Below are 21,837 nucleotides of genomic sequence, written 5' to 3' on the forward strand. Positions count from 1 at the left end.
CTAACTCTCTATGATTTGAACCTCTCTTGTGAGTCGAGTTTTAGATTCCGATGCTTCACTTCAGGTTTACTGTACACTTTGGACGTTCCTATTGACTATGAAACAAAGAAATTGCATCGGAATTAAATTCAAAAGCCACAATGCCGACTTAAGTACAAGAGGAGTGACACTATAACTTTCTATGATTTGAACCGCTCCTGGGAGTCCAGTTTTAGGAGCCGATGTTACACTTCAGGTTTACTGTATACCATGGACTTTCTTTTTGACGATGAAGCACAGAAATTGCATCGGAAGTAAATTCAAAAGGCACAATTCCGACTTAAGTACAAGAGGACTGACACTCAATCTTTCTATGATTTGAACCTCTCCGGTGAGTACAGTTTTAGATTCCGATGCTTCACTTCAGGTTTAATGTATCCGTTGGACCTTCTTATTGACGATGAAACACAGAAATTGCATCCGAATTTAATTCAAAAGGCACAATGCCCGACTTAAGTACAAGAGGACTGACACTCTCACTTTCTATGATTTGAACCTCTCCTGTGAGTCGAGTTTTAGATTTCGATGCTTCACTTCAGGTTTACTGTATACCTTGGACCTTCTTATTGACGAAGAACCGCAGGAATTGCATCGGAAATCAATTCAAAAGCCACAATGCCGACTTAAGTACAAGAGGACTGAACTCTACCTTTATGTGATTTGAACCTCTCCTGTGAGTCCAGCTTTAGATTCCGATGCTTCACTTCAGGTTTACTGTATCCTTTGGACCTTCTTATTGACGATGACACACAGAAATTGCTTCCGAATTTAATACAAAAGGCACAATGCGACTTAAGTAAAAGAGGACTGAGACTCTCATTTTCTATGATTTGAACCTCTCCTGTGAGTCCAGTCTCAGATTCCAATGCTTCACTTCAGGTTCACTGTATCCCCTTGGACCTTCTTAATGACGATGAAACACTGAAATTGCCTCCGAATTTTATACAAAAGGCACAATGCCGACTTAAGTACAAGATGACTGACGCTCTAACTTTCTATGATTTGAACCTCTCCTGTGAGTCCACTTTTAGATTCCGATGCTTCACTACAGGTTTACTGTATCCCTTGGACCTTCTTATTGACGATGAAACACAGAAATTGTATCAGATTTTAATACAAAAGGCACAATGCGACTTAAGTAAAAGAGGACTGACACTCTCACTTTGTATGATTTGAACCTCTTCTGTGAGTCCAGCTTTAGATTCCGATGCTTCACTTCAGGTTTACTGTATCCTTTGGACCTTCTTATTGACGATGACACACAGAAATTGCTTCCGAATTTAATACAAAAGGCACAATGCGACTTAAGTAAAAGAGGACTGAGACTCTCATTTTCTATGATTTGAACCTCTCCTGTGAGTCCAGTCTCAGATTCCAATGCTTCACTTCAGGTTCACTGTATCCCTTGGACCTTCTTAATGACGATGAAACACTGAAATTGCCTCCGAATTTTTATACAAAAGGCACAATGCCGACTTAAGTACAAGATGACTGACGCTCTAACTTTCTATGATTTGAACTTCTCCTGTGAGTCCACTTTTAGATTCCGATGCTTCACTACAGATTTACTGTATCCCTTGGACCTTCTTATTGACGATGAAACACAGAAATTGTATCCGAATTTAATACAAAAGTCACAATGTCGACTTAAGTACAAGAGGACTGACACTCTAACTTTCTATGATTTGAACCTCTCCTGTGAGTCCAGTTTTAGATTCCGATGCTTAACTGCAGGTTTACTTTATACCTTGGACCTTCGTATTGACGATGAAACACAGAAATTGGATCGGAATTAAATTCAAAAGGCACAATGCCGAGTTAAGTACAAGAGACTGACACTGTAACTTTCTATGATTTGAACCTCTCCTGTGAGTCCAGCTTTAGATTCCGATGCTTCACTTCAGGTTTGCTGTATCCCTAGGACCTTCTTATTGACGATGAAACACAGATATTACATGCGAATTTAATACAAAAGGCACAATGCTGACTTAAGTGCAAGAGGACTGACACTCTAACTTTCTATGATTTGAACCTGTAATGTGAGTCCAGTTTTAGATTCCGATGCTTCACTTCAGGTTTACTGTACACTCTGGACCTTCTTATTGACGATGAAACACAGGAATTGCATCGGAAATCAATTCAAAAGCCACAATGCCGACTTAAGTACGAGAGGAGTGACACTCTAACTTTCCATGATTTGAACCTCTCCTGTGAGTCCAGTTTTAGATTCCGATGCTTCACTTCAGGTTTACTGTTTACCTTGGACCTTCATATTGACGATGAAACACAGAAATTACATCGGAATTAACTTCAAAATACCATAATGCCGACTTCAGTACAAGAGGAAGGACACTCTAACTTCCTATGATTTAAACCTCTCTTGTGAGTCCAGTTTTAGATTCCGAAGCTTCACTTCAGGTTTAATGTATCCCTTGGACCTTCTTATTGACGATGAAACACAGAAATTGCATCCGAATTTAATACAAAAGGCACAATGCCGACTTAAGTGAAAGTGGACTGATACTCTAACTTTATATGATTTGAACTTCTCCTGTGAGTCCGGTTTTAGATTCCGATGCTTCACTTCAGGTTTTCTGTGTACCTTGGACCTTCTTACTGACGATGAAGCACAGAAATTGCATCGGAATTAACTTCAATTGGCACAATGCCGACTTCAGTACAAGAGGACTGAGACTCTAACTTTCGTTGATGTGAACCTCTCCTGTGAGTCCAGTTTTAGATTCCGATGCTTCACTTCCGGACGATGAAACACAGAAATTGCATCGGAATTAAAATAAAAAGACCCATGCCGACTTAAGTACAAGAGGACTGACACTCTAACTTTCTATCATTTTAATCTCTCCTGTGAGTCCAGTTTCAGATTCCAAAGAATCACTTCAGGTTTACTGTATACCTTGCACCTTCTTATTGTCGATGAAACACATATATTGCATCGGAATTGAATACAAAATGCACAATGCCGACTTAAGTACAAGAGGACTGACACTCTCACTTTCTATGAATTGAACCTCTCCTGTGAGTCCAGTTTTAAATTCCGATGCTTCACTTCAGGTTTACTGTATCCCTTGGACCTTCTTATTGACGATGAAAAACAGAAATTGTATCCGAATTTAATACAAAAGGCACAATGCCGACTTAAGTACAAGAGGAGTGAACTCTACCTTTATATGATTTGAACCTCTCCAGTGAGTGCAGTTTTAGATTCCGATGCTTCACTTCAGGTTTACTGTATCCCTTGGACTTTCTTATTGACGATGAAATACAGAAATTGAATCCAAATTGAATACAAAAGGCACAATGCCGACTTAAGTACAAGAGGACTAACACTCTCACTTTCTATGATTTGAATCTCTCCTGTGAGTCCAGTTTTAGGTACCGATGTTCCACTTCAGGTTTACTGTATACCATGGACCTTCTTATTGACGATGAAGCACAGAAAGTGCATCGGAATTAAATTCAAAAGGCACAATGCCGACTTAAGTACAAGAGGAGTGAACTCTACCTTTATATGATTTGAACCTCTCCTGTGAGTGCAGTGTTAGATTCCGATGCTTTACTTCAGGTTTACTGTATACCTTGGACCTTCATATTGACGATGAAACACAAAAATTACATGGGAATTAACTTCAAAATAGCACAATGCAGACTTAAGTACAAGAGGACGGACACACTAACTTTCTGTGATTTGATCGTCTCCTGGGAGTCCAGTTTTAGATTCCGATGCCACACTTCATTTTTACTGTATACCATGGACCTTCTTATTGACGATGAAGCACAGAAAATGCATCGGAATTAAATTCAAAAGGCAAAATTCCGACTTAAGTAGAAGAGGACTGACACTCTAACTTTCTATCATTTGAACCTCTTCTGTGAGGCCGGTTTTGGTTTCCGATGCTTCACTTCAGGTTCACTGTATCCCTTGGCCATTCTTAATGACGATGAAACACAGAAATTGCATCCGAATTTAATACAAAAAGCACAATGCCGACTTGAGTACAAGAGGACTGACACTCTCACTTTCTATTATTTGAACCTCTCCAGCGAGTCCAGTTTTAGATTCCGATGCTTCACTTCCGGTTTACTGTATGACTTGGACCTTCTTATTGACGTTGAAACACAGAAATTGCATCCGAATTTAATACTAAAGGCACAATGCCGACTTAAGTACAAGAGGACTGACACTCTCACTTTCTATGATTTGAAACACTCCTGTGAGTCCAGTTTTAGATTCCGATGCTTCACTTCAGGTTTACTGTATCCCTTGGACTTTCTTATTGACGATGAAACTCAGAAATTGCATCTGAATTTAATGCAAAATGCACAATGCCGACTTAAGTACAAGAGGACTGACACTCTAACTCTCTATGATTTGAACCTCTCTTGTGAGTCGAGTTTTAGATTCCGATGCTTCACTTCAGGTTTACTGTACACTTTGGACGTTCCTATTGACGATGAAACAAAGGAATTGCATCGGAATTAAATTCAAAAGCCACAATGCCGACTTAAGTACAAGAGGAGTGACACTATAACTTTCTATGATTTGAACCGCTCCTGGGAGTCCAGTTTTAGATTCCGATGCTTCACTTCAGGTTTACTGTATCCTTTGGACCTTCTTATTGACGATGACACACAGAAATTGCTTCCGAATTTAATACAAAAGGCACAATGCGACTTAAGTAAAAGAGGACTGAGACTCTCATTTTCTATTATTTGAACCTCTCCTGTGAGTCCAGTCTCAGATTCCAATGCTTCACTTCAGGTTCACTGTATCCCTTGGACCTTCTTAATGACGATGAAACACTGAAATTGCCTCCGAATTTTATACAAAAGGCACAATGCCGACTTAAGTACAAGATGACCGACGTTCTAATTTTCTATGATTTGAACCTCTCCTGTGAGTCCACTTTTAGATTCCGATGCTTCACTAAAGGTTTACTGTATCCCTTGGACCTTCTTATTGACGATGAAACACAGAAATTGCATCCGAATTTAATACAAAAGGCACAATGCCGACTTAAGTACAAGAGGACTGACACTCTCACTTTCTATGATTTGAACCTCTCCTGTGAGTCGAGTTTTAGATTTCGATGCTTCACTTCAGGTTTACTGTATACCTTGGACCTTCTTATTGACGAAGAACCGCAGGAATTGCATCGGAAATCAATTCAAAAGCCACAATGCCGAGTTAAGTACAAGAGGAGTGACACTCTAACTTTATATGGTTTGAACCTCTCCTGTGAGTCCAGTTTTAGGTACCGATGTTACATTTCGGGTTTACTGTATTCCATGGACCTTCTTATTGACGATGAAGCACAGAAATTGCATCGGAATTAAATTCAAAAGGCACAATGCCGACTTAAGTACAAGAGGACTGAACTCTACCTTTATATGATTTGAACCTCTCCTGTGAGTCCAGCTTTAGATTCCGATGCTTCACTTCAGGTTTACTGTATCCTTTGGACCTTCTTATTGACGATGACACACAGAAATTGCTTCCGAATTTAATACAAAAGGCACAATGCGACTTAAGTAAAAGAGGACTGAGACTCTCATTTTCTATTATTTGAACCTCTCCTGTGAGTCCAGTCTCAGATTCCAATGCTTCACTTCAGGTTCACTGTATCCCTTGGACCTTCTTAATGACGATGAAACACTGAAATTGCCTCCGAATTTTATACAAAAGGCACAATGCCGACTTAAGTACAAGATGACTGACGTTCTAATTTTCTATGATTTGAACCTCTCCTGTGAGTCCACTTTTAGATTCCGATGCTTCACTAAAGGTTTACTGTATCCCTTGGACCTTCTTATTGACGATGAAACACAGAAATTGTATCCGAATTTAATACAAAAGGCACAATGCCGACTTAAGTACAGGAGGACTGACACTCTAACTTTCTATGATTTGAATCTCTCGTCTGAGTCCTGTCTTAGATTCCGAAGCTTCACTTCAGGTTTACTGTATCTCTTGGACCTTCTTATTGACGATGAAACACAGAAATTGCATCCGAATTTAATGCAAAAGTCACAATGTCGACTTAAGTACAAGAGGACTGACACTCTAACTTTCTATGATTTGAACCTCTCCTGTGAGTCCAGTTTTAGATTCCGATGCTTAACTTCAGGTTTACTGTATACCTTGGACCTTCGTATTGACGATGAGACACAGAAATTGCATCAGAATTAAATTCAAAAGGCACAACGCCGAGTTAAGTACAAGCGAACTGACACTCTAACTTTCTTTGATTTGAACCTCTCCTGTGAGTCAAGCTGTAGATTCCGATGCTTCACTTCAAGTTTACTGTATCCCTAGGACCTTCTTATTGACGATGAAACACAGAAATTACATGCGAATTTAATACAAAAGGCACAATGCCGACTCAAGTACAAGAGGACTGATACTCTAACTTTCTATGATTTGAACCTATAATGTGAGTCCTGTTTTAGAATCCGATGCTTCACTTCAGGTTTACTGTAGTCCTTGGACCTTCTTATTGACGATGAAACACAGAAATTGCATCCGAATTTAATGCAAAAGGCACAATGCCGACTTAAGTACAAGAGGACTGACACTCTAACTTTCTATGATTTGAACCTCCCCTGTGAGTCGAGTTTTAGATTCCGATGCTTCACTTCAGGTTTGCTGTATACCCTGGACGATCTTGTTGACGATGAAACGCAGGAATTGCATCGGAAATCAATTGAAAAGCCACAATGCCGACTTATGTACAAGAGGAGTGACACTCTAACTTTCTATGATTTAAACCACTCCTGTGAGTCCAGTTTTAGGTACCGATGTTACACTTCAGGTTTACTGTATACCATGGACCTTCTTATTGACGATGAAGCACAGAAATTGCATCGGAATTAAATTCAAAAGGCACAATGCCGACTTAAGTACAAGAGGACTGAACTCTAACTTTATATGATTTGAACCTCTCCTGTGAGTCCAGTTTTAGATTCCGATGCTTTACTTCAGGTTTACTGTATACCTTCGACCTTCATATTGACGATGAAACACAGAAATTAAATCGGAATTAACTTCCAAATGGCACAATGCCGAATAAAGTACAAGAGGACTGACACTCCAACTTTGTATGATTTGAACCTCTCCTGTGAGTCCAGTTTTGATTCCGATGCTTAACTTCAGATTTACTGTATACCTTGGCCCTTCGTATTGACGATGAAACACAGAAATTGCATCCGAATTTAATACAAAAGGCACAATGCGACTTAAGTAAAAGAGGACTGACACTCTCACTTTCTATGATATGAACCTCTCCTGTGAGTCGGGTTTTAGATTCCGATGCTTCACTTCTGGTTTTCTGTGTACCTTGGAAATTCTTACTGACGATGAAGCACAGAAATTGCATCGGAATTAACTTCAAATGGCACAATGCCGACTTCAGTACAAGAGGACTGAGACTCTAACTTTCGTTGATTTGAACCTCTCCAGTGAGTCCAGTCTCAGATTCCGATGCTTCACATCAGGTTCACTGTATCCCTTGGACCTTCTTATTGACGATGAAGCACTGAAATTGCATCCGAATTTAATACAAAAGGCACAATGCCGACTACAGTACAAGAGGACTGACGCTCTAACATTCTATGATTTGAACCTCTCCTGTGAGTCCAGTTTTAGATTCCGATGCTTCACTTCAGGTTTACTGTATCCCTTGGACCATATTATTGACGATGAAACACAGAAATTACATCCGAATTTAATACAAAAGTCACAATGTCGACTTAAGTACAAGAGGACTGACACTCTAACTCTCTATGATTTGAACCTCTCTTGTGAGTCGAGTTTTAGATTCCGATGCTTCACTTCAGGTTTACTGTACACTTTGGCCGTTCCTATTGACGATGAAACAAAGGAATTGCTTCGGAATTAAATTCAAAAGCCACAATGCCGACTTAAGTACAAGAGGAGTGACACTATAACTTTCTATGATTTGAACCGCTCCTGGGAGTCCAGTTTTAGGTGCCGATGTTACACTTCAGGTTTACTGTATACCATGGACTTTCTTTTTGACGATGAAGCACAGAAATTGCATCGGAAGTAAATTCAAAAGGCACAATTCCGACTTAAGTACAAGAGGACTGACACTCAATCTTTCTATGATTTGAACCTCTCCTGTGAGTACAGTTTTAGACCCGATGCTTCACTTCAGGTTTAATGTATCCGTTGGACCTTCTTATTGACGATGAAACACAGAACTTGCATCCGAATTTAATACAAAAGGCACAATGCCGACTTAAGTACAAGAGGACTGACACTCTCACTTTCTATGATTTGAACCTCTCCTGTGAGTCGAGTTTTAGATTTCGATGCTTCACTTCAGGTTTACTGTATACCTTGGACCTTCTTATTGACGAAGAACCGCAGGAATTGCATCGGAAATCAATTCAAAAGCCACAATGCCGAGTTAAGTACAAGAGGAGTGACACTCTAACTTTCTATGGTTTGAACCTCTCCTGTGAGTCCAGTTTTAGGTACCGATGTTACACTTCGGGTTTACTGTATTCCATGGACCTTCTTATTGACGATGAAGCACAGAAATTGCATCGGAATTAAATTCAAAAGGCACAATGCCGACTTAAGTACAAGAGGACTGAACTCTACCTTTATATGATTTGAACCTCTCCTGTGAGTCCAGCTTTAGATTCCGATGCTTCACTTCAGGTTTACTGTATACTTTGGACCTTCTTATTGACGATGACACACAGAAATTGCTTCCGAATTTAATACAAAAGGCACAATGCGACTTAAGTAAAAGAGGACTGAGACTCTCATTTTCTATGATTGGACCTCTCCTGTGAGTCCAGTCTCAGATTCCAATGCTTCACTTCAGGTTCACTGTATCCCTTGGACCTTCTTAATGACGATGAAACACTGAAATTGCCTCCGAATTTTATACAAAAGGCACAATGCCGACTTAAGTACAAGATGACTGACGCTCTAATTTTCTATGATTTGAACCTCTCCTGTGAGTCCACTTTTAGATTCCGATGCTTCACTAAAGGTTTACTGTATCCCTTGGACCTTCTTATTGACGATGAAACACAGAAATTGTATCCGAATTTAATACAAAAGGCACAATGCCGACTTAAGTACAGGAGGACTGACACTCTAACTTTCTATGATTTGAATCTCTCGTGTGAGTCCTGTCTTAGATTCCGAAGCTTCACTTCAGGTTTACTGTATCTCTTGGACCTTCTTATTGACGATGAAACACAGAAATTGCATCCGAATTTAATGCAAAAGTCACAATGTCGACTTAAGTACAAGAGGACTGACACTCTAACTTTCTATGATTTGAACCTCTCCTGTGAGTCCAGTTTTAGATTCCGATGCTTAACTTCAGGTTTACTGTATACCTTGGACCTTCGTATTGACGATGAGACACAGAAATTGCATCAGAATTAAATTCAAAAGGCACAACGCCGAGTTAAGTACAAGCGAACTGACACTCTAACTTTCTATGATTTGAACCTCTCCTGTGAGTCAAGCTGTAGATTCCGATGCTTCACTTCAAGTTTACTGTATCCCTAGGACCTTCTTATTGACGATGAAACACAGAAATTACATGCGAATTTAATACAAAAGGCACAATGCCGACTCAAGTACAAGAGGACTGATACTCTAACTTTCTATGATTTGAACCTATAATGTGAGTCCAGTTTTAGAATCCGATGCTTCACTTCAGGTTTACTGTAGTCCTTGGACCTTCTTATTGACGATGAAACACAGAAATTGCATCCGAATTTAATGCAAAAGGCACAATGCCGACTTAAGTACAAGAGGACTGACACTCTAACTTTCTATGATTTGAACCTCCCCTGTGAGTCGAGTTTTAGATTCCGATGCTTCACTTCAGGTTTGCTGTATACCCTGGACCATCTTGTTGACGATGAAACGCAGGAATTGCATCGGAAATCAATTCAAAAGCCACAATGCCGACTTATGTACAAGAGGAGTGACACTCTAACTTTCTATGATTTAAACCACTCCTGTGAGTCCAGTTTTAGGTACCGATGTTACACTTCAGGTTTACTGTATACCATGGACCTTCTTATTGACGATGAAGCACAGAAATTGAATCGGAATTAAATTCAAAAGGCACAATGCCGACTTAAGTACAAGAGGACTGAACTCTAACTTTATATGATTTGAACCTCTCCTGTGAGTCCAGTTTTAGATTCCGATGCTTCACTTCAGGTTTACTGTATACCTTCTACCTTCAAATTGACGATGAAACACAGAAATTAAATCGGAATTAACTTCCAAATGGCACAATGCCGACCTTAGGACAAGAGGACGGACACTCTAACTTCCTATGATTTGAACCTCTCCTGGGAGTCCAGATTTAGGTTCTGATGCTTCACTTCAGGTTTACTGTATACCCTGGGCCTTCTTGTTGACGATGAAACGCAGGAATTGCATCCGAATTTAATACAAAAGTCACAATGCCGATTTAAGTACAAGAGGACTGACACTCCAACTTTGTATGATTTGAACCTCTCCTGTGAGTCCAGTTTTGATTCCGGTGCTTAACTTCAGATTTACTGTATACCTTGGCCCTTCGTATTGACGATGAGACACAGAAATTGCATCGGAATTAATTTCAAAAGGCACAATGCCGAATTAAGTACAAGAGAACTGATACTCTAACTTTCTATGATTTGAACCTCTCCTGTGAGTCAAGTTTTGGAATCCGATTTTTCACTTCAGGTTTACTGTGTACCTTGGACCGTCTTATTGACGATGAAGCACAGAAATTGCATCGGAATTAAGTTCAAAAGGCCCATGCCGACTTAAGTACAAGGGGACTGACACTCTAGCTTTCTATGATTTGAACCTGTAATGTGAGTCCAGTTTTAGATTTTGATGCCTTACTTCAGGTTTACTGTATCCCTTGGACCTTCTTATTGACGATGACACACAGAAATTGCATCCGAATTTAATACAAAAGGCACAATGCGACTTAAGTAAAAGAGGACTGACACTTTCACTTTCTATGATATGAACCTCTCCTGTGAGTCCGGTTTTAGATTCCGATGCTTCACTTCAGGTTTTCTGTGTACCTTGGAAATTCTTACTGACGATGAAGCACAGAAATTGCATCGGAATTAACTTCAAATGGCACAATGCCGACTTCAGTACAAGAGGACTGAGACTCTAACTTTCGTTGATTTGAACCTCTCCTGTGAGTCCAGTCTCAGATTCCGATGCTTCACATCAGGTTCACTGTATCCCTTGGACCTTCTTATTGACGATGAAGCACTGAAATTGCATCCGAATTTAATACAAAAGGCACAATGCCGACTAAAGTACAAGAGGACTGACGCTCTAACATTCTATGATTTGAACCTCTCCTGTGAGTCCAGTTTTAGATTCCGATGCTTCACTTCAGGTTTACTGTATCCCTTGGACCTTATTATTGACGATGAAACACAGAAATTGCATCCGAATTTAATACAAAAGTCACAATGTCGACTTAAGTACAAGAGGACTGACACTCTAACTTTCTATGATTTGAACCTCTCCTGTGAGTCCAGTTTTAGATTCCGATGCTTAACTGCAGGGTTACTTTATACCTTGGACCTTCGTATTGACGATGAAACACAGAAATTGGATCGGAATTAAATTCAAAAGGCACAATGCCGAGTTAAGGAAAAGAGGACTGACACTGTAACTTTCTATGATTTGAACCTGTAATGTGAGTCCAGTTTTAGATTCCGATGCTTCACTTCAGGTTTACTGTACACTCTGGGCCTTCTTATTGACGATGAAACACAGGAATTGCATCGGAAATCATTTCAAAAGCCACAATGCCGACTTAAGTACGAGAGGAGTGACACACTAACTTTCTATGATTTGAACCTGTAATGTGAGTCCAGTTTTAGATTCCAATGCTTCACTTCAGGTTTACTGTACACTCTGGACCTTCTTATTGACGATGAAACACAGGAATTGCATCGGAAATCAATTCAAAAGCCACAATGCCGACTTAAGTACGAGAGGAGTGACACTCTAACTTTCTATGATTTGAACCTCTCCTGTGAGTCCAGTTTTATATTCCGATGCTTCACTTCAGGTTTACTGTTTACCTTGGACCTTCATATTGACGATGAAACACAGAAATTACATCGGAATTAACTTCAAAATACCATAATGCCGACTTAAGTACAAGAGGACGGACACTCTAACTTCCTATGATTTAAACCTCTCTTGTGAGTCCAGTTTTAGATTCCGATGCTTCACTTCAGGTTTAATGTATCCCTTGGACCTTCTTATTGACGATGAAACACAGAAATTGCATCCAAATTTAATACAAAAGGCACAATGCCGACTTAAGTGAAAGTGGACTGATACTCTAACTTTATATGATTTGAACTTCTCCTGTGAGTCCGGTTTTAGATTCCGATGCTTCACTTCAGGTTTTCTGTGTACCTTGGACCTTCTTACTGACGATGAAGCACAGAAATTGCATCGGAATTAACTTCAAATGGCACAATGCCGACTTCAGTACAAGAGGACTGAGACTCTAACTTTCGTTGATTTGAACCTCTCCTGTGAGTCCAGTTTTAGATTCCGATGCTTCACTTCCGGTCTACTGTATACCTTGCACCTTCGTATTGACGATGAAACACAGAAACTGCATCGGAATTAAAATAAAAAGACCCATGCCGACTTAAGTACAAGAGGACTGACACTCTAACTTTCTATCATTTTAATCTCTCCTGTGAGTCCAGTTTCAGATTCCAAAGATTCACTTCAGGTTTACTGTATACCTTGCGCCTTCTTATTGTCGATGAAACACAGATATTGCATCGGAATTGAATACAAAAGGCACAATGCCGATTTAAGTACAAGAGGACTGAACTCTAACTTTATATGATTTGAACCTCTCCTGTGAGTCCAGTTTTAGATTCCGATGCTTCACTTCAGGTTTACTGTATACCTTCTACCTTCAAATTGACGATGAAACACAGAAATTAAATCGGAATTAACTTCCAAATGGCACAATGCCGACCTTAGGACAAGAGGACGGACACTCTAACTTCCTATGATTTGAACCTCTCCTGGGAGTCCAGATTTAGGTTCTGATGCTTCACTTCAGGTTTACTGTATACCCTGGGCCTTCTTGTTGACGATGAAACGCAGGAATTGCATCCGAATTTAATACAAAAGTCACAATGCCGATTTAAGTACAAGAGGACTGACACTCCAACTTTGTATGATTTGAACCTCTCCTGTGAGTCCAGTTTTGATTCCGGTGCTTAACTTCAGATTTACTGTATACCTTGGCCCTTCGTATTGACGATGAAACACAGAAATTGCATCGGAATTAATTTCAAAAGGCACAATGCCGAATTAAGTACAAGAGAACTGATACTCTAACTTTCTATGATTTGAACCTCTCCTGTGAGTCAAGTTTTGGAATCCGATTTTTCACTTCAGGTTTACTGTGTACCTTGGACCGTCTTATTGACGATGAAGCACAGAAATTGCATCGGAATTAAGTTCAAAAGGCCCATGCCGACTTAAGTACAAGGGGACTGACACTCTAGCTTTCTATGATTTGAACCTGTAATGTGAGTCCAGTTTTAGATTTTGATGCCTTACTTCAGGTTTACTGTATCCCTTGGACCTTCTTATTGACGATGACACACAGAAATTGCATCCGAATTTAATACAAAAGGCACAATGCGACTTAAGTAAAAGAGGACTGACACTTTCACTTTCTATGATATGAACCTCTCCTGTGAGTCCGGTTTTAGATTCCGATGCTTCACTTCAGGTTTTCTGTGTACCTTGGAAATTCTTACTGACGATGAAGCACAGAAATTGCATCGGAATTAACTTCAAATGGCACAATGCCGACTTCAGTACAAGAGGACTGAGACTCTAACTTTCGTTGATTTGAACCTCTCCTGTGAGTCCAGTCTCAGATTCCGATGCTTCACATCAGGTTCACTGTATCCCTTGGACCTTCTTATTGACGATGAAGCACTGAAATTGCATCCGAATTTAATACAAAAGGCACAATGCCGACTAAAGTACAAGAGGACTGACGCTCTAACATTCTATGATTTGAACCTCTCCTGTGAGTCCAGTTTTAGATTCCGATGCTTCACTTCAGGTTTACTGTATCCCTTGGACCTTATTATTGACGATGAAACACAGAAATTGCATCCGAATTTAATACAAAAGTCACAATGTCGACTTAAGTACAAGAGGACTGACACTCTAACTTTCTATGATTTGAACCTCTCCTGTGAGTCCAGTTTTAGATTCCGATGCTTAACTGCAGGGTTACTTTATACCTTGGACCTTCGTATTGACGATGAAACACAGAAATTGGATCGGAATTAAATTCAAAAGGCACAATGCCGAGTTAAGGAAAAGAGGACTGACACTGTAACTTTCTATGATTTGAACCTGTAATGTGAGTCCAGTTTTAGATTCCGATGCTTCACTTCAGGTTTACTGTACACTCTGGGCCTTCTTATTGACGATGAAACACAGGAATTGCATCGGAAATCATTTCAAAAGCCACAATGCCGACTTAAGTACGAGACGAGTGACACACTAACTTTCTATGATTTGAACCTGTAATGTGAGTCCAGTTTTAGATTCCAATGCTTCACTTCAGGTTTACTGTACACTCTGGACCTTCTTATTGACGATGAAACACAGGAATTGCATCGGAAATCAATTCAAAAGCCACAATGCCGACTTAAGTACGAGAGGAGTGACACTCTAACTTTCTATGATTTGAACCTCTCCTGTGAGTCCAGTTTTATATTCCGATGCTTCACTTCAGGTTTACTGTTTACCTTGGACCTTCATATTGACGATGAAACACAGAAATTACATCGGAATTAACTTCAAAATACCATAATGCCGACTTAAGTACAAGAGGACGGACACTCTAACTTCCTATGATTTAAACCTCTCTTGTGAGTCCAGTTTTAGATTCCGATGCTTCACTTCAGGTTTAATGTATCCCTTGGACCTTCTTATTGACGATGAAACACAGAAATTGCATCCAAATTTAATACAAAAGGCACAATGCCGACTTAAGTGAAAGTGGACTGATACTCTAACTTTATATGATTTGAACTTTTCCTGTGAGTCCGGTTTTAGATTCCGATGCTTCACTTCAGGTTTTCTGTGTACCTTGGACCTTCTTACTGACGATGAAGCACAGAAATTGCATCGGAATTAACTTCAAATGGCACAATGCCGACTTCAGTACAAGAGGACTGAGACTCTAACTTTCGTTGATTTGAACCTCTCCTGTGAGTCCAGTTTTAGATTCCGATGCTTCACTTCCGGTCTACTGTATACCTTGCACCTTCGTATTGACGATGAAACACAGAAATTGCATCGGAATTAAAATAAAAAGACCCATGCCGACTTAAGTACAAGAGGACTGACTCTCTAACTTTCTATCATTTTAATCTCTCCTGTGAGTCCAGTTTCAGATTCCAAAGATTCACTTCAGGTTTACTGTATACCTTGCGCCTTCTTATTGTCGATGAAACACAGATATTGCATCGGAATTGAATACAAAAGGCACAATGCCGATTTAAGTACAAGAGGACTGACACTCCAACTTTGTATGATTTGAACCTCTCCTGTGAGTCCAGTTTTGATTCCGGTGCTTAACTTCAGATTTACTGTATACCTTGGCCCTTCGTATTGACGATGAAACACAGAAATTGCATCGGAATTAATTTCAAAAGGCACAATGCCGAATTAAGTACAAGAGAACTGATACTCTAACTTTCTATGATTTGAACCTCTCCTGTGAGTCAAGTTTTGGAATCCGATTTTTCACTTCAGGTTTACTGTGTACCTTGGACCGTCTTATTGACGATGAAGCACAGAAATTGCATCGGAATTAAGTTCAAAAGGCCCATGCCGACTTAAGTACAAGGGGACTGACACTCTAACTTTCTATGATTTGAACCTGTAATGTGAGTCCAGTTTTAGATTTTGATGCCTTACTTCAGGTTTACTGTATCCCTTGGACCTTCTTATTGACGATGACACACAGAAATTGCATCCGAATTTAATACAAAAGGCACAATGCGACTTAAGTAAAAGAGGACTGACACTTTCACTTTCTATGATATGAACCTCTCCTGTGAGTCCGGTTTTAGATTCCGATGATTCACTTCAGGTTTTCTGTGTACCTTGGAAATTCTTACTGACGATGAAGCACAGAAATTGCATCGGAATTAACTTCAAATGGCACAATGCCGACTTCAGTACAAGAGGACTGAGACTCTAACTTTCGTTGATTTGAACCTCTCCTGTGAGTCCAGTCTCAGATTCCGATGCTTCACATCAGGTTCACTGTATCCCTTGGACCTTCTTATTGACGATGAAGCACTGAAATTGCATCCGAATTTAATACAAAAGGCACAATGCCGACTAAAGTACAAGAGGACTGACGCTCTAACATTCTATGATTTGAACCTCTCCTGTGAGTCCAGTTTTAGATTCCGATGCTTCACTTCAGGTTTACTGAATCCCTTGGACCTTATTATTGACGATGAAACACAGAAATTGCATCCGAATTTAATACAAAAGTCACAATGTCGACTTAAGTACAAGAGGACTGACACTCTAACTTTCTATGATTTGAACCTCTCCTGTGAGTCCAGTTTTAGTTTCCGATGCTTAACTGCAGGGTTACTTTATACCTTGGACCTTCGTATTGACGATGAAACACAGAAATTGGATCGGAATTAAATTCAAAAGGCACAATGCCGAGTTAAGGACAAGAGGACTGACACTGTAACTTTCTATGATTTGAACCTGTAATGTGAGTCCAGTTTTAGATTCCGATGCTTCACTTCAGGTTTACTGTACACTCTGGGCCTTCTTATTGACGATGAAACACAGGAATTGCATCGGAAATCAATTCAAAAGCCACAATGCCGACTTAAGTACGAGAGGAGTGACACACCAACTTTCTATGATTTGAACCTGTAATGTGAGTCCAGTTTTAGATTCCAATGCTTCACTTCAGGTTTACTGTACCCTCTGGACCTTCTTATTGACGATGAAACACAGGAATTGCATCGGAAATCAATTCAAAAGCCACAATGCCGACTTAAGTACGAGAGGAGTGACACTCTAACTTTCTATGATTTGAACCTCTCCTGTGAGTCCAGTTTTAGATTCCGATGCTTCACTTCAGGTTTACTGTTTACCTTGGACCTTCATATTGACGATGAAACACAGAAATTACATCGGAATTAACTTCAAAATACCATAATGCCGACTTAAGTACAAGAGGACGGACACTCTAACTTCCTATGATTTAAACCTCTCTTGTGAGTCCAGTTTTAGATTCCGATGCTTCACTTCAGGTTTAATGTATCCCTTGGACCTTCTTATTGACGATGAAACACAGAAATTGCATCCAAATTTAATACAAAAGGCACAATGCCGACTTAAGTGAAAGTGGACTGATACTCTAACTTTATATGATTTGAACTTCTCCTGTGAGTCCGGTTTTAGATTCCGATGCTTCACTTCAGGTTTTCTGTGTACCTTGGACCTTCTTACTGACGATGAAGCACAGAAATTGCATCGGAATTAACTTCAAATGGCACAATGCCGACTTCAGTACAAGAGGACTGAGACTCTAACTTTCGTTGATTTGAACCTCTCCTGTGAGTCCAGTTTTAGATTCCGATGCTTCACTTCCGGTCTACTGTATACCTTGCACCTTCGTATTGACGATGAAACACAGAAATTGCATCGGAATTAAAATAAAAAGACCCATGCCGACTTAAGTACAAGAGGACTGACACTCTAACTTTCTATCATTTTAATCTCTCCTGTGAGTCAGTTTCAGATTCCAAAGATTCACTTCAGGTTTACTGTATACCTTGCGCCTTCTTATTGTCGATGAAACACAGATATTGCATCGGAATTGAATACAAAAGGCACAATGCCGACTTAAGTACAAGAGGACTGACACTCTCACTTTCTATGAATTAAACCTCTCCTGTGAGTCCAGTTTTAAATTCCGATGCTTCACTTCAGGTTTACTGTATCCCTTGGACCTTCTTATTGACGATGAAACACAGAAATTGTTTCCGAATTTAATACAAAAGGCACAATGCCGACTTAAGTACAAGAGGACTGACACTCTAACTTTCTATGATATGAATCTCCCCTGCGAAACCAGTTTTAGATCCGAAGCTTCACTTCAGGTTTACTGTATCCCTTGGACTTTCTTATTGACGATGAAATACAGAAATTGAATCCAAATTGAATACAAAAGGCACAATGCCGACTTAAGTACAAGAGGACTAACACTCTCACTTTCTATGATTTGAATCTCTCCTGTGAGTCCAGTTTTAGGTACCGATGTTCCACTTCAGGTTTACTGTATACCATGGACCTTCTTATTGATGATGAAGCACAGAAATTGCATCGGAATTAAATTCAAAAGGCACAATGCCGACTTAAGTACAAGAGGAGTGAACTCTACCTTTATATGATTTGAACCTCTCCTGTGAGTGCAGTTTTAGATTCCGATGCTTTACTTCAGGTTTACTGTATACCTTGGACCTTCATATTGACTTTGAAACACTGAAATTACATCGGAATGAACTTCAAAATAGCACAATGCAGACTTAAGTACAAGAGGACGGACACACTAACTTCCTGTGATTTGATCCTCTCCTGGGAGTCCAGTTTTAGATTCCGATGCCACACTTCAGGTTTACTGTATACCATGGACTTTCTTATTGACGATGAAGCACAGAAAATGCATCGGAATTAAATTCAAAACGCAAAATGCCGACTTAAGTAGAAGAGGACTGACACTCTAACATTCTATCATTTGAACCTCTCCTGTGAGTCCAGTTTTGGATTCCGATGCTTCACTTCAGGTTCACTGTATCCCTTGGCCATTCTTAATGACGATGAAACACAGAAATTGCATCCGAATTTAATACAAAAAGCACAATGCCGACTTGAGTACAAGAGGACTGACACTCTTACTTTCTATTATTTGAATCTCTCCAGCGAGTCCAGTTTTAGATTCCGATGCTTCACTTCCGGTTTACTGTATCCCTTGGACCTTCTTATTGACGTTGAAACACAGACATTGCATCCGAATTTAATACTAAAGGCACAATGCCGACTTAAGTACAAGAGGACTGACACTCTCACTTTCTATGATTTGAAACACTCCTGTGAGTCCAGTTTTAGATTCCGATGCTTCACTTCAGGTTTACTGTATCCCTTGGACCTTCTTATTGACGATGAAACTCAGAAATTGCATCTGAATTTAATACAAAATGCACAATGCTGACTTAAGTACAAGAGGACTGACACTCTAACTCTCTATGATTTGAACCTCTCTTGTGAGTCGAGTTTTAGATTCCGATGCTTCACTTCAGGTTTACTGTATACCTTCGACCTTCATATTGACGATGAAACACAGAAATTAAATCGGAATTAACTTCCAAATGGCACAATGCCGACCTTAGTACAAGATTACGGACACTCTAACTTCCTATGATTTGAACCTCTCCTGGGAGTCCAGTTTTAGGTTCTGATGCTTCACTTCAGGTTTACTGTATACCCTGGGCCTTCTTGTTGACGATGGAACGCAGGAATTGCATCCGAATTTAATACAAAAGTCACAATGCCGATTTAAGTACAAGAGGACTGACACTCTAACTTTGTATGATTTGAACCTCTCCTGTGAGTCCAGTTTTGATTCCGATGCTTAACTTCATATTTACTGTATACCTTGGCCCTTCGTATTGACGATGAAACACAGAAATTGCATCGGAATTAATTTCAAAAGGCACAATGCCGAATGAAGTACAAGAGGACTGATACTCTAACTTTCTATGATTTGAACCTCTCCTGTGAGTCAAGTTTTGGAATCCGATTTTTCACTTCAGGTTTACTGTGTACCTTGGACCGTCTTATTGACGATGAAGCACAGAAATTGCATCGGAATTAAGTTCAAAAGGCCCATGCCGACTTAAGTACAAGGGGACTGACACTCTAGCTTTCTATGATTTGAACCTGTAATGTGAGTCCAGTTTTAGATTTTGATGCCTTCCTTCAGGTTTACTGTATCCCTTGGACCTTCTTATTGACGATGACACACAGAAATTGCATCCGAATTTAATACGAGAGGCACAATGCGACTTAAGTAAAAGAGGACTGACACTCTCACTTTCTATGATATGAACCTCTCCTGTGAGTCCGGTTTTAGATTCCGATGCTTCACTTCAGGTTTTCTGGGTAACCTGGAAATTCTTACTGACGCTGAAGCACAGAAATTGCATCGGAATTAACTTCAAATGGCACAATGCCGACTTCAGTACAAGAGGACTGAGACTCTAACTTTCGTTGATTTGAATCTCTCCTGTGAGTCCAGTCTCAGATTCCGATGCTTCACATCAGGTTCACTGTATCCCTTGGACCTTCTTATTGACGATGAAGCACTGAAATTGCATCCGAATTTAATACAAAAGGCACAATGCCGACTAAAGTACAAGAGGACTGACGCTCTAACATTCTATGATTTGAACCTCTCCTGTGAGTCCAGTTTTAGATTCCGATGCTTCACTTCAGGTTTACTGTACACTCTGGACCTTCTTATTGACGATGAAACACAGGAATTGCATCGGAAATCAATTCAAAAGCCACAATGCCGACTTAAGTACGAGAAGAGTGACACTCTAACTTTCTATGATTTGAACCTGTAATGTGAGTCCAGTTTTAGATTCCAATGCTTCACTTCAGGTTTACTGTACACTCTGGACCTTCTTATTGACGATGAAACACAGAAATTGCAACGGAAATCAATTCAAAAGCCACAATGCCGACTTAAGTACGAGAGGAGTGACACTCTAACTTTCTATGATTTGAACCTCTCCTGTGAGTCCAGTTTTAGATTCCGATGCTTCACTTCAGGTTTACTGTTTACCTTGGACCTTCATATTGACGATGAAACACAGAAATTACATCGGAATTAACTTCAAAATACCATAATGCCGACTTAAGTACAAGAGGACGGACACTTTAACTTCCTATGATTTAAACCTCTATTGTGAGTCCAGTTTTAGATTCCGATGCTTCACTTCAGGTTTAATGTATCCCTTGGACCTTCTTATTGACGATGAAACTCAGAAATTGCATCTGAATTTAATACAAAATGCACAATGCCGACTTAAGTACAAGAGGACTGACACTCTAACTCTCTATGATTTGAACCTCTCTTGTGAGTCGAGTTTTAGATTCCGATGCTTCACTTCAGGTTTACTGTACACTTTGGACGTTCCTATTGACGATTAAACAAAGGAATTGCATCGGAATTAAATTCAAAAGCCACAATGCCGACTTAAGTACAAGAGGAGTGACACTATAACTTTCTATGATTTGAACCGCTCCTGGGAGTCCAGTTTCAGGTGCCGATGTTACACTACAGGTTTACTGTATACCATGGACTTTCTTTTTGACGATGAAGCACAGAAATTGCATCGGAAGTAAATTCAAAAGCCACAATTCCGACTTAAGTACAAGAGGACTGACATTCAATCTTTCTATGATTTGAACCTCTCCTGTGAGTACAGTTTTAGATTCCGATGCTTCACTTCAGGTTTAATGTATCCGTTGGACCTTCTTATTGACGATGAAACACAGAAATTGCATCCGAATTTAATACAAAAGGCACAATGCCGACTTAAGTACAAGAGGACTGACACTCT

At 39.8% G+C, this 21,837-nt stretch overlaps 1 protein-coding gene across 1 annotated transcript in view; it reads left to right on the plus strand.

Annotated features, from left to right (window-relative positions):
• Positions 1-21,837, plus strand: part of LOC124740721 — a 166,861-nt gene that overhangs the window by 25,001 nt on the left and 120,023 nt on the right. The gene's annotated exons all lie outside the window — the stretch shown is intronic.

Source organism: Schistocerca piceifrons, unplaced genomic scaffold (genome assembly GCF_021461385.2).
Source record: "Schistocerca piceifrons isolate TAMUIC-IGC-003096 unplaced genomic scaffold, iqSchPice1.1 HiC_scaffold_1808, whole genome shotgun sequence".
In the NCBI taxonomy this organism is placed as follows: domain Eukaryota; kingdom Metazoa; phylum Arthropoda; class Insecta; order Orthoptera; family Acrididae; genus Schistocerca; species Schistocerca piceifrons.